We start from the raw sequence: 20,705 nt of genomic DNA, 5'->3' as shown, positions 1-20,705 counted from the left end.
CACCTTTTAACAGAAGCACATCAGGTTTACATTCACTACTGAAAACATTTACAATTCTGAATTCACCAAATGATCAAGAGATAGTCTTTTCATGGCAGAGAGATCAACAGTACACCTGCTCTGTCTGGCTTCAGCTCCAACACTGAAAACGAAACTAAAACACACCCTGCAGCAAACAGCCTAAAACAAAAGTAAAAAGCCGGCAGACAGCCCAGCTCCACCCACACTCTGACATCACTAATAAACACCCATTTCTTAAAGGTACATTTCTTAAAGGTACTCTCACGTGACAGTATGGAAATCTGTTGCCCTTGCCTGGTCGGGCCGACATGTGACTCCCGATCCACAGTAAGGTGCTTGAATCTTAATTGCTCCTCAAGAATGGGTAATAAATGCTCGATCCCAGCCAGTCACGCCCAAATCCCTCCCCCCCCCCCCCCCCCCCCCCTCCCCGAATGAATAAAACAAAATGTAGTCTTAATCTGCACAAAACTCAACTTGATGATTCTGGGCCTCGCGCCTGAGAGAGGATTGTTTTCCTTTCGAACAGAGAAGGTTAAGGGAGGGAGATCGAATTGCGGCGTTCGCAATCACGAGGAAGGGGGAGGTGGATTTCGACAGAGCAAGGGTGGAGCAATCGTTACCAGTGGCTGAAGCGCAGAGGTTGAATCACAGAATCAGAATTCACAGTGCAGAAGGAGGCCATTCAGCCCATCGAGTCTGCACCAGGCCTTGGGAGGGGCACCCCACTTAAGCCCACACCTCCACCCTATCACCGTAACCCAGCAACCCCATCTAACCTTTTTGTACACTTAAGAGCAATTTATCATGGCCAATCCACCTAACCTACGTCTTTGGACTGTGGGAGGAAACCGGAGCCCCCGGAGGAAACCCACGCAGGCACAGGGAGAACGTGCAGACTCCGCACAGACAGTGACCCAGCGGGGAATCGAACCTGGGATCCTGGCGCTGTGAAGCCACAGTGCTAACCGCTATGCTACCGTGCTGCCCTTAGATGGGGGAGGAAGGGGCGGAGCGGGAGGGGGGGGGGTGGATATCACACCCCCAGCCCCTCACACCACCACCAGGTGGAAATTTGTAGAAATACTATTTTGACTTGGCAATGGTAACCATGTACCGCAAAACATGAAAATTAATAAAAACATTTATCAAAAAAAGTAAATTTGACACAGCGGCTGCATCTCGAGGCGCAGAAACGGCGCCTTCGCAAGATTCTACCCAATACGCCACCAACACCTTCGCCTCTCCCCCGCTCCCTCCACAAAGCCAGGAATTATTAATTTATTATTAAAAATTTAGAGCACCCAATTAATTTCTTTCAAATGAAGGGACAATTCAGCGTGGCCAATCCACCTACCCGGCACATCTTTTTGTGCTGTGGGGGTGGGACCCACGCAAACACGGGGAGAATCTGCAAACTCCACACGGATTGTGACCCGGGATCGAGGTCCTCAACGCTGTGAGGCAGCAGTGCTAGCCGCTGTGCCTCCGTGCTGCCCCCCCCCCCCACCCCGAGGAATTATTTTAAATTGGGAACATTCTGTGCACCAGATTCAGGCATCGCCAGCCAAGTCCATCATTCGTTGCCTATCGAGGTGCTGACAACTCGAAAACTTCACTGGGAGAGCAGTGCGTTGGAATTGGTGGGGCGGGGAGAATGGGGGGAGGGGTGGCCGAGACCTCCCCGGTGTCCCAGGATGCAATACGTATCCTTCAACCTGCATCGAGAGGAAAAGATCCTGAGGTCATTAACGCACCCTGGAATCTTCCTGTGCATTAACTACTTTCTAAACGGTGAGAAAATTCATAATGCCAAAGAACAAAGGGATCTGGGAGTGCTAGTCGAGGATTCCCTAAAGGTAAACATGCAGGTCGAATCCGTGATTAAGAAAGCGAATGCAATGTTGTCATTTATCTCAAGAGGGTTGGAATATTAAAGCAGCGATGTGCTACTGAGCCTTTATAAGGCTCTGGTTAGGCCCCATTTGGAGTACTGTGTCCAGTTTTGGGCCCCACATCTCAGGAAGGACATACTGGCACTGGAGCGTGTCCAGCGGAGATTCACACGGATGATCCCTGGAATGGCGGGTCTAACGTATGAGGAACGGCTGAGGATCCTGGGATTGTATTCATTGGAGTTTAGAAGGTTAAGGGGAGATCTAATAGAAACTTACAAGATAATACATGGCTTAGAAAGGGTGGACGCAAAGAAACTGTTTCCGTTAGGCGAGGAGACGAGGACCCGTGGGCACAGCCTTAGAATTAGAGGGGGTAAATTCAGAACAGAAATGCGGAGACATTTCTTCAGCCAGAGAGTGGTGGGCCTGTGGAATTCATTGCCGCGGAGTGCAGTGGAGGCCGGGACGCTAAATGGCTTCAAGGCAGAGATAGATAAATTCTTGATGTCGCGAGGAATTAAGGGCTACGGGGAGAATGCTGGTAGGTGGAGTTGAAATGCCTATCAGCCATGATTGAATGGCGGAGTGGACTCGATGGGCCGAATGGCCTTACTTCCACTCCTATGTCTTATGGTCTTATGGTCTTATGGTCAGTGGGGAGTTTGATGCGGTGGATGCTGCAAGGATGTTTCCCCCTTATGGAGGTGGAATCTAGATCTGGGGTGGGTGCAGTTTGAGATTAAGGGGGTCTCCCATTGAAGACAAAGATGAGGAGGAATTTCTTCTCTCAGAAGGGTGGGGGGGGGGGGGGGGGGGGGGGGAGGGTCAGTCTGGAATTCTCTCCCTTCCCAGACAGCAGTGGGGGCTGCAGCTCATTGAATGTATTCAAGGTGGAGTTAGACAGATTTCTGATCGACGAAGGGGTCGAGGGTCATGGGGAGGGCAAAGTGCAGTTGAGGCCCCCATCAGATCAGACACGATGTTGTCCAATGGGGGGGTGTTGACCTTTGCCCCCCCTCACCTCCTCTTCGGTTTATGAGGTAGCTGGCCCGCAGGTTGAGGGGGCGGGGGAGGGGGTGGTGGTGGTGGGTGGTCACCTCCCCTCCCCCACCACGCCGTGTAACATTTGGAGAAGAATGCCTGAGGATTCCACACTCCGTCCCAATAGCCCCTTCCTGCCCAGTTGCTAAGGGCATCTTTTCAACTCCCTCAGCCAACTCGACACAGCCCGATTAAAAAGTGTATAGATTGTGTGCGACCCCCACCTCCCCCCCTCGCCTTTAGGCGCAGCAGTCGCCCCCCCCCACCCCCCCCCCCCCCCCCCACCCCCGCCTCGATGAGTTCTGGCCCTCCCCCGGGACAGGTGACGACCTCAAGTAGCCTCCTGCTCAGACTGCTGGAGCGTGACGATGGGAACGGTAAGGTGTCGGGTGATAGCGTTTCATTTGTAGCCTTAATATTGTTTGTGGGATCCTGCTGTGCTCAGATTGGCCAGTCGCCTTTATCGGTCATCAATGGCATTATCATAACTGCCCCCCCCCCCCTCCCACTATCAACATCCTGGGGGTTACCGTTGATCAGAAACTGAACTGGGCCCAGCCGTATAAATACTGTGGCTACCAGAGCAGGTCAGAGGCTGGGAATCCTGCGGAGAGTAACTCACCTCCTGACCCCCCCAAAGCCTGTCCACCATGTACAAGGACACAAGTCAGGAGTGTGATGGACTCTCCCACTCGCCTGGATGAGCGCGGCTCCGACAACACTCGAGAAGCTCGACACCATCCAGGACAAAGCAGCCCCCCGCCCCCCCACCCCCGCTCAATCGACACGCTAACCCCCACCTTCAACGCCCACTCCCTCCACCCACCGACGCACAGCGGCAGCCGTGTGTACCGTCTACAAGATGCACGGCAGCCACTCACCAAGGCTCCTTCGACAGCGCCGCCCAAACCCACCACCTCTACCCCCTAGAAGGACGAGGGCAGCAGACGCCATGGGGACCATCCACAGCCTGCAGGTTCCTCTCCCCAAGACCCCCCCCCCCCCCAACACACACACACACCATCCCAACTTGGAAATATATCGGCCGTTCCTTCACTGGTGTTGGGACAGAATCCTGGAACTCCCTCCAGACTATTTCCTCGGGTGGATGTAGCTGTTACAAGGGGGAATAACTATAAGGTTCAGGGTGGGAGATATCGGAGGGATGTCCGAGGTAGGTTCTTTACTCAGAGAGTGGTTAGGGTGTGGAATGGACTGCCTGCTGTGATCGTGGAGTCGGACACTTTAGGAACTTTCAAGCGGTTATTGGATAGGAGCTCACCAGAACGACAGTAAGCGGGATAGCTTGATCTTGGTTTCGGACAATGCTCGGCACAACATCGAGGGCCGAAGGGCCTGTTCTGTGCTGTCCTGTTCTATGTTCTAACAGCACTGTGGGTGTACGTACACCGTACGGGGACTGCAGCGGTTCAAGATGGCGGCTCTCCCAAAATCTTCTCAAGGGACAATTAGGAATGGGCCATAAAAATCCCGGGTCACTGTCCACGTGTCTGCGTGGGTCTCACCCCCACATCCCAAAGATGTGCAGGGTAGGTAAATGTCTTGTTATGCTCTGGATGTAGCATAAGCGGCTTCCTTGTGGTGCACTTGACAAAGGAAGGTTCAGACGTGGAGATAACTTCAACACATTTATTAAACTATTTACACTTCTATTACTCGGGTTCGACACTACTGTTAATCCTTCTATAGCTACCCAGACAGACAAACCAGTCTGCTACAATCCACGTGGTGGGAGTGATATTGAATCAACCCTGTGTCTGTACTCACTGAGTGTCTCCACTGAAAAGAGGCAGATCATGTGTGTGGTGTCCTGGTGGTGTAATGCCCTCCTGTGGTAGTGTCACCTCTGTGTGTATCGTGAATACCCATTGGTCGTGTCCTATCTAACTGTTCTATTGGTTGAGTGTCTGTGTGTCATGTCTCTGGTGCTCCCTCTAGTGTCTAGCTAGTCTACATGTATTTACATTAACCCCTTGCGTATTCACAGTGATGCACATCACCACAGTAAATTGGCCCTTATTTGGAAAAAAAAGAATTTAGTACTCTAAAAATTAAAAAAAAGATGTCAGTAAATGCTGGGCCGGTAGCCAGAAATCCCGTGGAGGAGAAAATAAAGATACTTTGTGAATGAAAAGTCTAATTTTTGAGAACTGAGGGAGTGCTACCCACCAGCTCTCACTCTTAACATAATTAGTGACCCATAACCTTTAACCCCAAATTGTGACCCGAGTGATCACTGAGTTGTCCACTGTGGTAATCAAGTCTATCTAAATAAAACAAGGTTTATAAAGGAGTGCTTTAAAAACATGTTGGGTCCTTGGGAGGGGAGGAAGGGGTTCGATGTTAATAAAGGATAGGGGCGGGTCAGGCTCATGGGGTCGGGCCTGGTGGTATGATGGTGGATAAGAAGGGTGAGAGACCCCCAGTTAGGATAGTCGCGTGGAACGTGAGAGGGCTAGGAGGTCCGGTCAAGAGGTCAAGGGTGCTTGCGCATCTTAAAAGTTTGAAAGCCGAGGTAGCAAAGCTGCAGGAGACTCACCTGAGGGTGAAGGACCAGGTGGGATTTCAAAAGGGTTAGTCAGGTGCTTCACTCTGGATTTGACGGAAGGGCTCGAGGGGTAGGGGGTGTTGGTCAGCAAAAGGGTACGCTGCCAGGTGGAGAAGGTGGTGGCAGATCAGAGGGGGTAGATATGTGATTGTGACAGGGGCGCTGGAGGGGAGGTTAGTGGCGCTGGTAAGTGTATATGGTTCCAATTGGGACGACGTGGGATTCGTAAAGAAGGTGTTTGGGGCCATCCCCGACTTGGACACACCCAAACTGATTGTGGGGGGGGGGGACTGGAACTTGGTGCAGGAGCTAAGGTTGGCAGATCACGGCCGCGCTCGCTGGTCCCATCAGGGGGGGGGGGGATGTTGCACGTTTTGCTATGGGTGTAAAACGCGTTTATTGGAGTGTATTAACACGCCTCCGTTTAAAGGCCGTGTGCTTAACACTACTAGGCTCTGTGTATGTATTTTTCAGCTCAGGAGTCGCCAGATGCCGTATAGACACCTCACAAATATTCCAAGGTCAGGTTCAAAGTAATAAAACGATACACCGATTAGTAAGTTCCAAACGATCAATATTTATTATACAATTATAATAAATACGCATGCGCACGCTAAGGGACTAAGCTATGACTAAACTAAGCAATCAGAATACTTAACTAAACAGGAACAGGCAAGGTCAGGGAGCGAGGCCTTCGTTCCGGTCTTGGTCTGCAACCTTCAGAAAGCGTGCTGGTCACTGAGGGTCTAGTGGGCCTGGTTCGCGTAGCAAGCGTCGTATTGGCACTTACGGTTCGGCGGCTGGTGCTCAACGGCTGGAGTCAGGATACAATTCGAAGTTCTTGGTCAAAGCCGGAGCACGAAACAACAGACAGGACCATGGGTGGGGGTCTATCTTTTATAGGGGTTCCCAATGTCCTTGCCTTTTCCTGGGCGGGCTTTACCTTCAGGTATCGATTGGATCGCTCCCAATCGATATCTTTTGAATTCCTCCAATGTGAGGGTCTCTCTTGATGGCGGGGGCGGTTTCTATAGTGGATACTTCTGGTGCCGCTCTGTCTGGACATCCACTCAAAGTATCTTATTCAAACCCAAATGTTGCCATTGTGTGTGCCTAGATCTGGACTGCCTCATTAGTATGTAAAGCGTTCTGCCATTATCACCTTTGGTTTGAGATCTTCCACCTGGCCAGAAACTAGTTTTGCTGCTTGCAAAATGCTAATGAGTGTTTGCAGACTGCTGCCTTGGCTAAACTGTTTTTCCCTGCAGTCTTAGCGATTCTCCATTTTGTTTAGTTCAGTGTCCATTTTAGGTGGCTACAGTGGCTACAGGGGGGGGCGAAGGCGCTGGCTGGGCTAATGGTGGAAATGGGAGGGGTGGGCCCTCGGAGGTTTCTGCACCCGAGGGAACGGGAGTACTCGTTTTTCTCAGCAGTCCATAGGGTATACTCACGGATCGGCTTTTTCTTGGTGGGGAAGGCTTTGCTGGCTGGGGTTAAGGGGTCGGCAATTGTAGTGTCAGATCATGCTCCGCATTGGGTGGACATGGTGCTGGAGAAGGGGGTAGCGCAGAGGCCGGGGTGGAAATTAGATGTGGGACTTTTGGGGAACCAAAGGTTCTGTGGCAACATTGAAAAGGTAATTGAGGAATATGTAGGTTTCAACTGTACGGGTGAGATGTCGAAGGCGGTCGTCTGGGAGGCTCTAAAGGCGGTGGTGAGGGGTGAGGTGATTTTGTTTAAGGCCAGGGTGGACAAAGAGGAGAGGTTGGAGCGGCAGAGGGTAATAGATGAGATGTTGGAGGTCGATAGGAGTTATGCAGAAGATGGGGACCCAGCGAAGTTGGGAAAGAGGAAGGAACTACAGGCCAGCTTTGACCGACTATCCACCAGGAAGGCGGTGCGCCAACTGAGACGAGCGAGGGGGGGCAGTTTACGAACACGGATATAAGGTACGTTAGCAGGTCAGCTTCGGAGGGAGGCAGCAGTAAGGGAAATCGTTCAGGTGAGGAATAGGGCAGGGAAGTTGGTGGTGGCTCCGGATCTGATTAACAAGGTCTTTGAGGAATTTTATGAGAGGTTGTACAGGTCAGAGCCACCTGGGGGAGACCGGGAGATGCAGGAATTTCTAGATGGGCTGGAGTACCCGAGGCTAGGGGAGGGGGACAGGGCTACATTAGAAGGAGCGATAGTGGAGCAGGAAATAGAGGATGCGATTAGGAGGATGCAGTCGGGGAAGGTGATGGGGCCGGATGGGTTTCCGGTGGAATATTATAATAAATTCAAGGATAAGCTGGCACCCCTGATGGTGGGGATGTTTGAAGAGGCGATAGGGAAGGGGGTGTTGCCACAAACCTTGGGGCAGGCATCGATTTCACTGTTGCTTAAAAAGGATAAGGATCCGACGGAGTGTGGGTCGTATAGGCCCATATCGGTTCTGAATGTTGATGCAAAAGTATTGGCGAAGGTACTGGCGGGTAGGCTGGAGGAGTGCCTCCCGAAGGTGATAGGTGAGGATCAGACGGGGTTCGTGAAAGGGAGGCAGCTGTTTTCGAACATTAGGAGGGTATTGAACATCGTTACGGCACCGGCAGAGGGGAAGGAAACAGAGGTGGTTGTGGTGTTGGACGCTGAGAAGGCGTTTGACCGGGTAGAGTGGGGGTACCTGGTGGCAGTTCTGGAGCGGTTTGGGATTGGACCAAGATTTGTGAACTGGGTAAAGCTACTATATAAGGAGCCGAGGGCGAGTGTCCACACAAACAACATCAGCTCGAGATACTTTTCTCTCCACCGTGGGACGAGGCAGGGATGTCCCCTGTCCCCCCTGCTGTTTGCACTCCGATTGAGCCGTTGGCCATCGCATTCAGAAGTTCGTGGTTATGGAAAGGAATAGTGCAGGGGGGGGGGGAGGGATAAAGCATAGGGTGTCCTTATATGCCGATGATTTGCTGTTTGTCATGTGAGTGTACCTTTAAGAAATAGGTGTGTAAGAAATGTATCTTTCAGAAATGAGTATTTATTAGTGATGTGAGTGTGTGGGTGAAGCTGGGCTGTCTGTCAGCTTTTTACTTTCATTTTAGGCTGTTTGCTGCAGGGTGTGTTTTAGTTTCGTTTTCAGAGCTGGATAGCTGCAGTCACAGCCAGAAGGTGTATTAGTCTCTCTCTCTCTGCAATCTAAAGACTGTAAATCGATCCTTTAGTGATTTAAAACTAACAACTGCTCTCGGTAGTGACTTTAAACCGAATTTTTGTATTTTAAAGGTTTTTTTTTAAGTCTTATGGATGTTAAAGGACAGATTAAGGATTACTTAGTGTTGTATTCTTTGGGGGTTGTATTTGAATTAATGGTTGCTAAGATGTTCACTGTATATTTTTAAAAAGTTAACTTGAGTTCACAGCATAAACAATGTTTTGCTTTAAAAAATACTTTTCCATTTCTGCTGTACCACACCTGTAGAGTGGGCCATGTGCTCCCCGTACCACAATCTATGAAAAGTTGTGGGTCAGGTGAACTCCGTGATACACTTTGGGGTTCTCTAAACCCTGGCCTATAACAAATTGGGGGCTTGAGGGGAATAAAAGTCTATCTATTGGATTGACTTAGTGAACTTAAAGACAGTGAGGGGTGAGCATATTGTGGATGCTTTTCAGGTGTGGTACTTCTAGTTTAAGTAGGGAGTGTGTTGTGGACAATGGCTCTTTCAGAGGCTCTGATGTTTTGGGGGGTGGAGACGGTCACACGCAGTACCTTACGGACAGAGACTAAAAGCAGACTGTTAGATTTGGCAAAAACATTCCAGTTAACATTTCCTGACAAACGCGAAAAGATGAGGTACTTACCATAAGACCATAAGACCATAAGACATAGGAGCGGAAGTAAGGCCATTCGGCCCATCGAGTCCACTCCACCATTCAATCATGGTTGATTTCAACTCCATTTACCCGCTCTCTCCCCATAGCCCTTAATTCCTCAAGAAATCAAGAATTTATCAATTTCTGTCTTAAAGACACTCAACGTCCCGGCCTCCACCGCCCTCTGTGGCAATGAATTCCACAGACCTACCACTCTCTGGCTGAAGAAATTTCTCCTCATCTCTGTTCTAAAGTGACTCCCTTTTATTCTAAGGCTGTGCCCCCGCGTCCTAGTCTCCCCTGCTAATGGAAACAACTTCCCTACGTCCATCCTATCCAAGCCATTCATTATCTTGTAAGTTTCTATTAGATCTCCCCTCAACCTCCTAAACTCCAATGAATATAATCCTACAATCCTCAGACGTTCATCGTATGTTAGGCCTACCATTCCTGGGATCATCCGTGTGAATCTCCGCTGGACCCGCTCCAGTGCCAGTATGTCCTTCCTGAGGTGTGGGGCCCAAAATTGCTCACAGTATTCTAAATGGGGCCTAACTAGTGCTTTATAAAGCCTCAGAAGTACATCCCTGCTTTTATATTCCAAGCCTCTTGAGATAAATGACAACATTACATTTGCTTTCTTAATTACGGACTCAACCTGCAAGTTTACCTTTAGAAAATCCTGGACTAGGACTCCCAAGTCCCTTTGCACTTTAGCATTATGAATTTTGTCACCGTTTAGAAAATAGTCCATGCCTCTATTCTTTTTTCCTCGCACTTGCCACGTTGAATTTCATCAGCCACTTCTTGGACCATTCTCCTAAACTGTCTAAATCTTTCTGCAGCCTCCCCACCTCCTCAATACTACCTGCCCCTCCACCTATCTTTGTATCATCGGCAAACTTGGCCAGAATTCCCCCAGTCCCGTCATCTAGATCGTTAATATATAAAGAGAACAGCTGTGGCCCCAACACTGAACCCTGCGGGACACCACTTGTCACCGGTTGCCATTCCGAAAAATAACCTTTTATCCCAACTCTCTGCCTTCTTTCTGACAGCCAATCGTCAATCCATGTTAGTACCTTGCCTCGAATACCATGGGCCCTTATTTTACTCAGCAGTCTCCCGTGAGGCACCTTGTCAAAGGCCTTTTGGAAGTCAAGATAGATAACATCCATTGGCTCTCCTTGGTCTAACCTATTTGTTATCTCTTCAAAGAACTCTAACAGGTTTGTCAGGCACGACCTCCCCTTACTAAATCCATGCTGACTTGTCCTAATCCGACCCTGCACTTCCAAGAATTTAGAAATCTCATCCTTAACGATAGATTCTAGAATTTTGCCAACAACCGAGGTTAGGCTAATTGGCCTATAATTTTCCATCTTTTTTCTTGTTCCCTTCTTGAACAGGGGGTTACAACAGCGATTTTCCAATCCTCTGGGACTTTCCCTGATTCCAGTGACTTTTGAAAGATCATAACTAATGCCTCCACTATTTCTTCAGCTATCTCCTTTTGAACTCTAGGATGTAGCCCATCTGGGCCTGGAGATTTATCAATTTTCAGACCTTTTAGTTTCTCTAGCACTTTCTCCTTTGTGATGGCAAACATATTCAACTCTGCCCCCTGACTTTCCTGAATTGTTGGGATATTACTCATGTCTTCTACTGTGAAGACTGACGCAAAGTACTTATTAAGTTCCTCAGCTATTTCCTTGTCTCCCATCACTAGATTACCAGCGTCATTTTGGAGCGGCCCAATGTTTACTTTTGCCTCCTGTTTGTTTTTAATGTATTTAAAGAAACTTTTACTATCATTCCTAATGTTACTGGCTAGCCTACCTTCATATTTGATCCTCTCCTTCCTTATTTCTCTCTTTGTTATCCTCTGTTTGTTTTTGTAGCCTTCCCAATCTTCTGACTTCCCACTACTCCTTGCCACATTATAGGCTCTCTCTTTTGCCTTGATGCATTCCCTGACTTTCTTTGTCAGCCATGGCTGCCTAATCCTCTCTCTGATAACCTTTCTTTTCTTTGGGATGAACTTCTGCACTGTGTCCTCAATTACTCCCAGAAACACCTGCCATTGCTGTTCTACTGTCTTTCCCACTAGGCTCTGCTTCCAGTCGATTTTCGTCAGTTCCTCCCTCATGCGCCTGTAATTACCTTTATTTAACTGTAAAACCTTTACATCTGATTCTACCTTCCTTCTTTCAAATTGCAGACTGAATTCTACCATATTATGATCACTGCTTCCTAAGTGTTCCCTTACTTTAAAATCTTTTATCAATTCTGGCTCATTACATAACACTAAGTCCAGAATAGCCTGCTCCCTCGTGGGCTCCATCACAAGCTGTTCCAAAAAGCCATCCTGTAAACATTCAATGAATTCCCTTTCTTTGGGTCCACTGGCAACATTATTTACCCAGTCCACCTGCATATTGAAGTCCCCCATGATCACTGTGACCTTGCCTTTCTGACATGCCCTTTCTATTTCGTGGTGCATTTTGTGCCCCTGGTCCTGACCACTGTCAGGAGGTCTGTACATAACTCCCATTATGGTTTTTTTGCCTTTGTGGTTCCTCAACTCTACCCACACAGACTCCACATCGTCTGACCCTATGTCGTTTAGTGCTATTGATTTAATTTCATTTCTAATTAACAAGGCAACCCCGCCCCCTCTACCCACCTCTCTGTCTTTTCGATAGGTTGTAAATCCCTGGATGATTAACTGCCAGTCCTGAACCCCCTGCAACCACGTCTCTGTGATGCCTACCACATCATACCTGCCAGTCACAATCTGGGCCACAAGCTCATCTACCTTGTTCCGTACACTGCGGGCATTTAAATATAGCACCTTTAATTCCCTATTGACTGTCCCTTTTTGTTTTCTTAGTGTGGTGGACCTTGGTTTACTGAGCCTTTCCATACACTGTGTCATATTTTGTGAGATGGGGACTATCGTAACCTCTCCTGAGCTCTGTCTTTTCGTGATTTTTTGTAATCCTAAGCAGCTACGCTTCCCACCGATTCCTTCACCTCTTGGTTCCCTGACTTTCCCTTCCCCCCCCAATCTCTAGTTTAAAGTCCTATTGACCACCCTATTTACTCTTTTCGCCAGAACACTGGTCCCAGCTCGGTTCAGGTGGAGACCATCCCAACGGTATAGGTCCCCCCTGTCCCAAAACTGATGCCAGTGTCCCATGAAAAGGAACCCCTCTTTCCCACACCACTCTTTCAGCCACGTGTTAACTTCCCTTATTCTTGCCTCCCTATGCCAATTTGCACGTGGCTCGGGCAGTAATCCGGAGATTATGACCCTTGAGGACCTGTTTTTTAATTTGAATCCTAGCTCTTTATAATCTCTAAACAGGTCCTCTTTCCTAGACTTGCCTATGTTGTTGGTACCGACATGGACCACAACAACTTGATCCTCCCCCTCCCTCTCCAATATCCTTTCAAGCCGGTCAGAGATGTCCCGCACCCTAGCACCGGGCAGGCAACATACCATGCAGGGACCCTCTATCCTGCTCACAAAGGATACTATCTATCCCTCTGATAATAGAATCCCCTACAACTACAACTTGCCTATTTACTTCCTCCCCTTGAATGGCCTGCTGAACCATGGTGCCTTGGTCAGCCGACTCATCCTTCCTGCAGCCCTGTTCGCCATCCACACAGGGAGCAAGTGCCTCGTACCTGTTGGACAGGGTCAAGGGCTGAGGCTCCTGAGTTCCTGACTGCTGGTTCCCTTTACCTGCCTGACTTGCAGTCACACCCTGCTGTCCAGGGCCACTGGCAGGATTTAAACTATTTACTCTGACAGGTGTGACTGCCTCCTGAAACAAAGTGTCCAGGTAAGCCTCCCCCTCCCGGATGTGCCTCAGTGTGTGAAGCTCAGACTCCAGCTCATCAACTCTGAGCCGGAGTTCTTCGAGCAGCCAACACTTACTGCAGATGTGGTCGCTGCAGATCGCAATGGAATCTGCCAGCTCCCACATCAAGCAGCTTAAGCACATCACCTGACCAGCCATCTCTAATTAATTAATTTGTTTAATTTAAGTTTACGAGTTTTAAATTTGGGGCAGATTGGTTATCAACCAATCAGATCACAGCTTCCCTCTGACGTCACTTTTGAAAAAAAAGTGGAAAACAGGAAGTTACCATTAGGTCTGTATACTCACCCAGAGACTGCTCCTCCTCCTCTGAACGGCTCCCGAAACTAGGCCTCGATCCCCGGGTTAAAGTGAGTTTTTATACTCACCCAGAGACTGCTCCTCCTCCTCTGAACGGCTCCCAAAACTAGGCCTCGATCCCCGGGTTAAAGTGAGTTTTTATACTCACCCAGAGACTGCTCCTCCTCCTCTGAACGGCTCCCGAAACTAGGCCTCGATCCCTGGGTTAAAGTGAGTTTTTATACTCACCCAGAGACTGCTCCTCCTCCTCTGAACGGCTCCCGAAACTAGGCCTCGATCCCCGCTACGGTGGTAGCTAAGCATTTAAAATTGCCTGAGATACAGTCTGACTCCATTAGAAATGGCAAAGATCCAGTTGCAGATTAAGCAACTTGAACATGAAAAAGAATTAAAGCAGCTTGAATATGCCATGAGAGAAAAAGAAAGAGAAAAGGAAATACAGATTGGCGGAAAAGAAAAGGAGAGAGAGGAAATAAACAAAGAAAGAACAGCCATAGCAGAACAAAAGGAAAGAGATAGAGAGGAAAGGGAAAAAGAGAGAGAGCTTGAACTTCAGAAAATGGCTATGAAACATAACAGTCAGTTAAAATTGGCAGACGTAAAGGGAAACGTACAGTTGGAGGAGTGATAAGGATAGTGAAAAAGGGCGTCATAATCGAAGGCGTGGTGGGAATCTATTTAAATATGTCCAAGGATTGCCAAGGTTTGACGAGAATGAGGTAGAAGCCTTTTTTATTTCATTTGAGAAGATAGCTAAACAAATGAAATGGCCACAGGACATGTGGATATTACTGATTCAAACAAAGCTGATAGGTAGGGCTAGTGAAGTGTTTGCATCACTACCGGAGGTAGTATCTGGGACATATGAGGGGGTGAAAAAATCCATCTTAGGTGCATATGAACTAGTGCCTGAAGCCTACAGACAAAGGTTTAGAAATTTAAGGAAAGAATTTGGTCAAACATATATGGAGTTTGAAAGGATCATACAGAGTAATTTTGTTAGGTGGATAAGGGATTTTAAAATAGACCAAACGTATGAAGCTCTCAGAGAAATTATCTTGTCCAGGAATAGTTTATCTTGGGTAATGATATTGTGGATCCCAGGTAGGAGTGATGCCTACTGTGGTGGATAGGCCAGTGAAAAATCAGACAACTGAAGTGTTGAAGGACGAATAGCCTCGGATTTTTCCAGATTATGTAGTAACAAGGTCATAAAGTCACAGGTTAAGACAAGAGGAGAAATCAAAGAGTGAAGATGAGGTTGAAGTGCAATTATCAGAAACCATTTTTGATCAGATGGTTGAAAAAGAACAGGTGGAGGATGAGGCGGATATTTTTAGTTCAGGAAAATTGGTGGAGTTGCAACAGAATGATGTAGAAATAAAACGAATGTATCAGAAAGCATACACGGAAGAGGAATCTGAGAGTATACCAGAGTGTTATTACCGTAAAAGTAATGTCTTGATGAGAAAATGGAGACCTTTACATATGCAGGCAGATGAAAAGTGGGCAGAAGTTAATCAAGTAGTATTGCCGGTAGGGTATAGAAAGGAGATGTTGCGAGTTGCACATGAGGTACCAGTGGGAGGTCATTTGGGAATAAGGAAAACTCAAGCTAAAATCCAGAAACATTTTTGTTGGCCTGGACTACATAAAGATGTATTAAATTTTGTCAATCATGTCACACATGTCAAGTGATAGGGAAACCTCAAGCAGTGATAAAACCAGCACCCTTAATACCCATTCCAGCATTTGAGGAACCTTTTACAAGGGTCCTAATTGATTGCGTAGGACCACTTCCTAAAACGAAAAGTGGGAATCAATATCTTTTGACTATAATGCATATGTCTACTAGGTTTCCAGAGGCCATCCCAGTGCCTAATATTACAACTAAAAGGATTGTGGAGGAGTTACTTAAATTCTTAACTAGATATAGACTACCCACAGAAATTCCATCGGATCAAGGATCAAATTTTCCCTCAAGGTTATTCAAAGAAGTTATGGATAGCTCAGGAGTAAAACAATTTAAATCAACTGCGCACCATCCAGAATCGCAGGGAGCGTTAGAAAGGTGACATAGGGGCAGCACGGTGGCCTAGTGGTTAGCACAGCTGCCTCACGGCGCTGAGTTACCAGGTTCAAATCCCGGCTCTGGGTCACTGTCCGTGTGGAGTTTGCACATTCTCCCCGTGTCTGCGTGGGTTTTCGCCCCCACAACCCAAAAAAATGTGCAGAGTAAGCGGATTGGCCACGCTAAATTGCCCCTTAATTGGAAAAAATAATTGGGTAATCTAAATTTATGAAAAAAAAGAAAGGTGACATCAGGCATTAAAGACAATGTTGACGGCGTATTGTCACGATTATCCAGAGGATTGTGATAAAGGAATTCCATTCGTACTGTTTGCAATTAGGGATGCACTTAATTAGTCAACCAAATGCCGTCCTTTTGAACTAATTTTTGGTCATGAGGTAAGAGGACCACCTAAATTGATTAAGGAAAAATTGGCGAGTGAGAAATCGGAAATTACATTATTGGATTATGTGTCCAATTTTAGGGAACGATTAAATAGAGCAGGTGAATTGGCTAGACAACAAAAGTTGCACAAAATGTGACAAGTAAAAAGCTGCCAGACACCCACATTCTGACATCACTGATACACACCCATTTCTTAAAGGTACATTTCTTAAACACCCATTTCTTAAAGGTACTCTCACATGACATGTTATATGTGTCGGAACCGAGTGTGTCAATAGGGGGAACATTGGAGCTGCTTTGGGTGTTTGGGTCTTTCTCGGGGTACAAACTAAATCGAGACAAGAGTGAGAATTTTGTGGTGTTTCGGCCGGGGTTGGGGGACAGGGGTGAGGGGGGCTGCCATTCCGTAGGGAGGGACTCACTTTAGGTACCTGGGGGTGCAGGTTGTCCGGGAGTTGGGGGGGGGGGGGGCTCCGCAGGTACAACATTCCTAGTTTGGTGGGGAGAGTGAAAGCTGATCTGGCAAGGTGGGATGGTCTCCCTCTGTCACTGGCGGGTCAGGTACAGGCGGTTAAAATGAACGTGTTGCCGCGATTTCTGTTTATTTATCAATGCCTGCCGATTTTCCTGCCAAAGTCTTTTTTTGGGGAGATTGAGGGAAGGATTGCATTGTTCATATGGGGAGGGAAGGTGGCCAGAGTTAGAAAGGTGCTGCTACAGAGGGGAAGGCAGGCAGGGGGTTTGGGTCTCCCGAACCTGATGTATTACTACTGGGCGGCGAATGTGGAGAAGGTGCGGAGCTGGGTCAGAGGGGTTGATTCCCAGTGGGTCAGAATGGAGGAGAGTTTGTGCAGGGGGTCGGGGCTGGAAGCACTAGCAACAGCGCCGCTCCTGATGGCCCCAGGGGAGTCCGGTAATAATAGCTTCATTGAGAATTTGGAGGCTGTTTCGCCAACACTTCGGGTTGGGGGCAGGGTCAAGGGAAATGCCGATTCGGGGGAACCACAGATTTGAGCCAGGGAGGTGGGATGGAAATTTTCGGAAATAGGAGGAGAAGGGGATTAAGACACTAAAAGATTTGTTTCTTAGGGGTCGGTTTGCAGGATTGAAGGAGCTGGAAGCGAAGTATGGGCTGGAGCAGGGGGAAATATTTAGATACATGCAGGTTCGAGATTTTGTCGGAAAGGAGATACAGAGCTTCCCGGAGGAGCCGGCCTCCACATTGCTGGAGGAGGTGCTGACGACAGGGGGACTGGAGAAGGGGGTAGTGTCGGCGGTGGGCGGAGCTATTTTGGAAGAGGAGAAGGCACCACTGGAAAGGATCAAAGCAAAGTGGGAGGAAGAGTTGGGAGAGGATACGGAGGAGGGGTTCTGCGCATTCGCCTGCGGTGTCGGCCCGCCTGCGGCGTCGGCGGAGCTGAAGAAGTAGACCCCTCCAGATCGTGTGCGCCCGCTGATCGGTCGCTCCCGGTCGAGAGCCTTGCCGTCCTGGAGGCCCCCCCCCCCCCCGCCGGCTACGGATCCCCCTGCCCCCCCCCCTCCCCCCCACCAGGACGACCACCGCAGCCGCGACTCCGAGCTTCTGCCGGATGGAGCCGTACGTGAACCGCGCCGGCAGAAACTCAGCCGGTCGTCCGCGGAGAATCGCCGCGCCGGGGGGGGGGGGGGCTCTTTCAACAGCCCCCGACCGGTGCTGCGTCGACCGCGCGCACGCGGGACTGGCGGTGATTGTCCAGCTGCTGGAGAATCAGGGGAAGGCGTCGGACCCGATGGCGAGCCCCACGCCCCATTCTCCACCCCTGCGCCTTTATGGCGTGGGGGCTCGGAGAATCCCGGCCGTGATTTACCAAACAGACGGCTCGTCAAGAGCAGCTGAGGCTGGGTCAGATTTGGAACGTCGGAGGTTACATCTGTAGAAGAGCATATCATGGAATTCAGCAGACTGTGCCCAAGGTTGCAGAAATTCTGCCCAGAAATCCATCAGTCAGTGCTGGCGGTCAAGTTATTGGACTCTGCTAAAGTTACAAATATAGATAGGCTTCTGGTTTTGACGGGAGTTACATTTGCAGAAAGACACGCGCCCTGTTAGAACAAACGTCAGAGGCTCCAAAAAACGGCCCTGGGCAAACGTTCCTTCCCAGCAGCCTTCATGACACAAATGGGCCAATTGGCGGTAAGACACACAATGGAACACTCGATGTTAACGGGACGGCGAGATGGTCGAGAAACAGGCGGCCAGCGTCAACACGAAAGATGATTTATAACTTTAAAAAATAACCAGGGTAGTGTAAGGGTCCTTCCTGGTATTTCACATGTTCCCATTGCTTTTATTAATTTTGGTATTTGGACCCAGAATGGGTTAACGCCTTCAACCAGAAGTGTCTGTTGAAAGAACCTGCTCATCAGGACACTGCGGTGCCAAGTTTTCTTTTCAGAAACGTCACGAAGCCCTGGTCTAGGGCGCAGTCAAATCCGGCCCCACCCTCCCCAGAGTCACAGCACAAGTGAATTAACCAATAATTGTGACAGAAACACTCACCAACGCCCTTGGCCAATGATTAGTTACCAGGTTAGCAAATGCAAACACAATTATGTTTATTTATAACGCGAACTACAATGAACGATGTAGCAAATACAACTGGTTAACTATTATTTAATTCCTGACGCCCCCATATACAAGGCAGACAAGCACAGAGGGTAGGGGGGAAGCTTTGAAACAATTTTTTTTTAAATTTAGAGAACCCAATTATTTTTTTTCCAATTAAGGGGCAATTTAGCGCGGCCAATCCGCCTACCCTGCACATCTTTGGGTTGTGGGGGCGAAACCCACGCAGACACGGGGAGAATGTGCAAACTCCACACGGACAGTGACCCAGAGCCGGGATCGAACCCGGGAGCTCAGCGCCATGAGGCAGCAGTGCTAACCCACTGCGCCACCGTGCTGCTCGGTTTGAAACAATAATAAGGATAAAGTAAAAAAAAGATATTGGGCGGGATTCCACAGCAACGTCAATGCGTTCCAGAACGCATGTACAGTAAACACTGCTGGCATATAATTAGCGGGCCCAATCCAGTACTTTCCTCTGGCCCCGCGATTCCCCGCCTCCGCTGGGGTGAATTTCCTATGGCGGGGTACGCTCGCACTTTTAAAAATGGTGAATCGGTGTCGGGGCTGATGAGGGAGTGAGAGAGGAGGTAGGATCCGGAGACGAGTGACTGCAGGTTGCTGGGCTGGACACTGGTAGGGCTGGCTGGGGTGGGGGAGGCAGTGGGAAGGGGGGGGAGGGGGGGGGGGTGTGCCAGAGCCAAGAGGGGGTGGTAACGGGAGGAGGGGGGGGGGAAGAGGGCATGTGGCCCACCACCCACCCACAGCCACCATCCACCGGCAGGGCACCAGGCAGCTCACACAAGGACAATACCCATTGTAGAGCATTTTGGGGACACCGGACAGGTGCCGTGGAGCACATTGCTGGCAAGGGCAGTGCCAGCTGACAGTACCCCTGGCTGATGTGTCCTCTTGTGGGAGAGTCTAGGACCAGAGGGCAGAATCTCAGAGTCGGGGGGGGGGGGGGGGGGGGGGGGGGGGGCGCCCATTTTGAGACAGAGATGAGGGAGGAATTTTTTTCCCTGGGAGGGGAGTGAATCTGTGGAATTATTTACCTCAGAGAGCTCCCTACAGTGCAGGAGGAGGCCATTCGGACCATCTAGTCTGCACCGACCCTCCGAAAGAACACATTACCTAGGCCCACTCCCTCACCCCCATCCCCCGCCCTAACCCCGCACCTAACCTTTGTGCACCAAGGGGCAATTTAGCGCGGCTAATCCACCTAACATCGAGGCTGGTCCGTTGAGTATGTTCATCGGTGAGGGAATAGGGGGGGTTACGGGGATAAGGCGGGAAAGCTGGGGATTCTCACGTCAGATCAGTCAACAGCTCATTGAATGGCGGAACAGACTCAATGGGCCAAGTGGCCTCCTTCTGCTCTAATGTTTTATTGTCTTAGCAGCAAAGACTTGTGAGGGAGAAAACATCAGTTTGCACACAGCAGGGATCCCACATGCATCCAATGCGATAAATGGCCCAGGTCAATTTATTTTCAGTGATGTAGGCCCCATGCACTCCCTCAGCACTGATTCTCCAATTGTGTAGCACTCCTTCAGCACAGACCCTCCGACAGTGCGGGCACTCCCTCAGCACTGACCCTCCGACAGTGCGGCACTCCCTCAGCACTGACCCCCCGACAGTGCAGCGCTCCCTCAGCACTGACCCTCCGACAGTGCGGCGCTCCCTCAGCACAGACCCCCCGACAGTGCGGGCACTCCTTCAGCACAGACCCCCCGACAGTGCGGCACTCCCTCAGCACTGACCCTCCGACAGTGCGGGCACTCCCTCAGCACTGACCCTCCGACAGTACAGCACTCCCTCAGCACAGACCCTCCGACAGTGTGGGCACTCCCTCAGCACTGACCCTCCGACAGTGCGGGCACTCCCTCAGCACTGACTGATCGGACAACATAAGTCAGTGCAGTGCGATGAATGTAGGGATGTTCAGATATATTGCATTATTTCTATTTGGTGCAGTAAGGGTTAAAAGCCTGGGTTAGTGTGTGTGACAGCTGCGGTCATGTTTTCATAAATTCTGGGTTGAAAGGCAGCT

General features: G+C 49.4%; 1 long non-coding RNA gene across 2 annotated transcripts in view; it reads left to right on the top strand.

The window, feature by feature from the left end:
- The first annotated feature begins 3,256 nt into the window (after window positions 1-3,256).
- The window catches only part of LOC119955870, a 95,720-nt gene continuing 78,271 nt past the window's right edge, over window positions 3,257-20,705 (top strand). For both annotated transcript variants that reach the window (XR_005458549.1, XR_005458550.1), the window contains exon 1: window positions 3,257-3,337. This is a non-coding gene — a long non-coding RNA (uncharacterized LOC119955870). The remainder of the gene's footprint in view (window positions 3,338-20,705) is intronic.

Source organism: Scyliorhinus canicula, chromosome 21 (assembly GCF_902713615.1).
Source record: "Scyliorhinus canicula chromosome 21, sScyCan1.1, whole genome shotgun sequence".
NCBI classification, from domain to species: Eukaryota; Metazoa; Chordata; class Chondrichthyes; order Carcharhiniformes; family Scyliorhinidae; genus Scyliorhinus; species Scyliorhinus canicula.
This window is presented reverse-complemented; position numbering and strand designations above follow the sequence as displayed.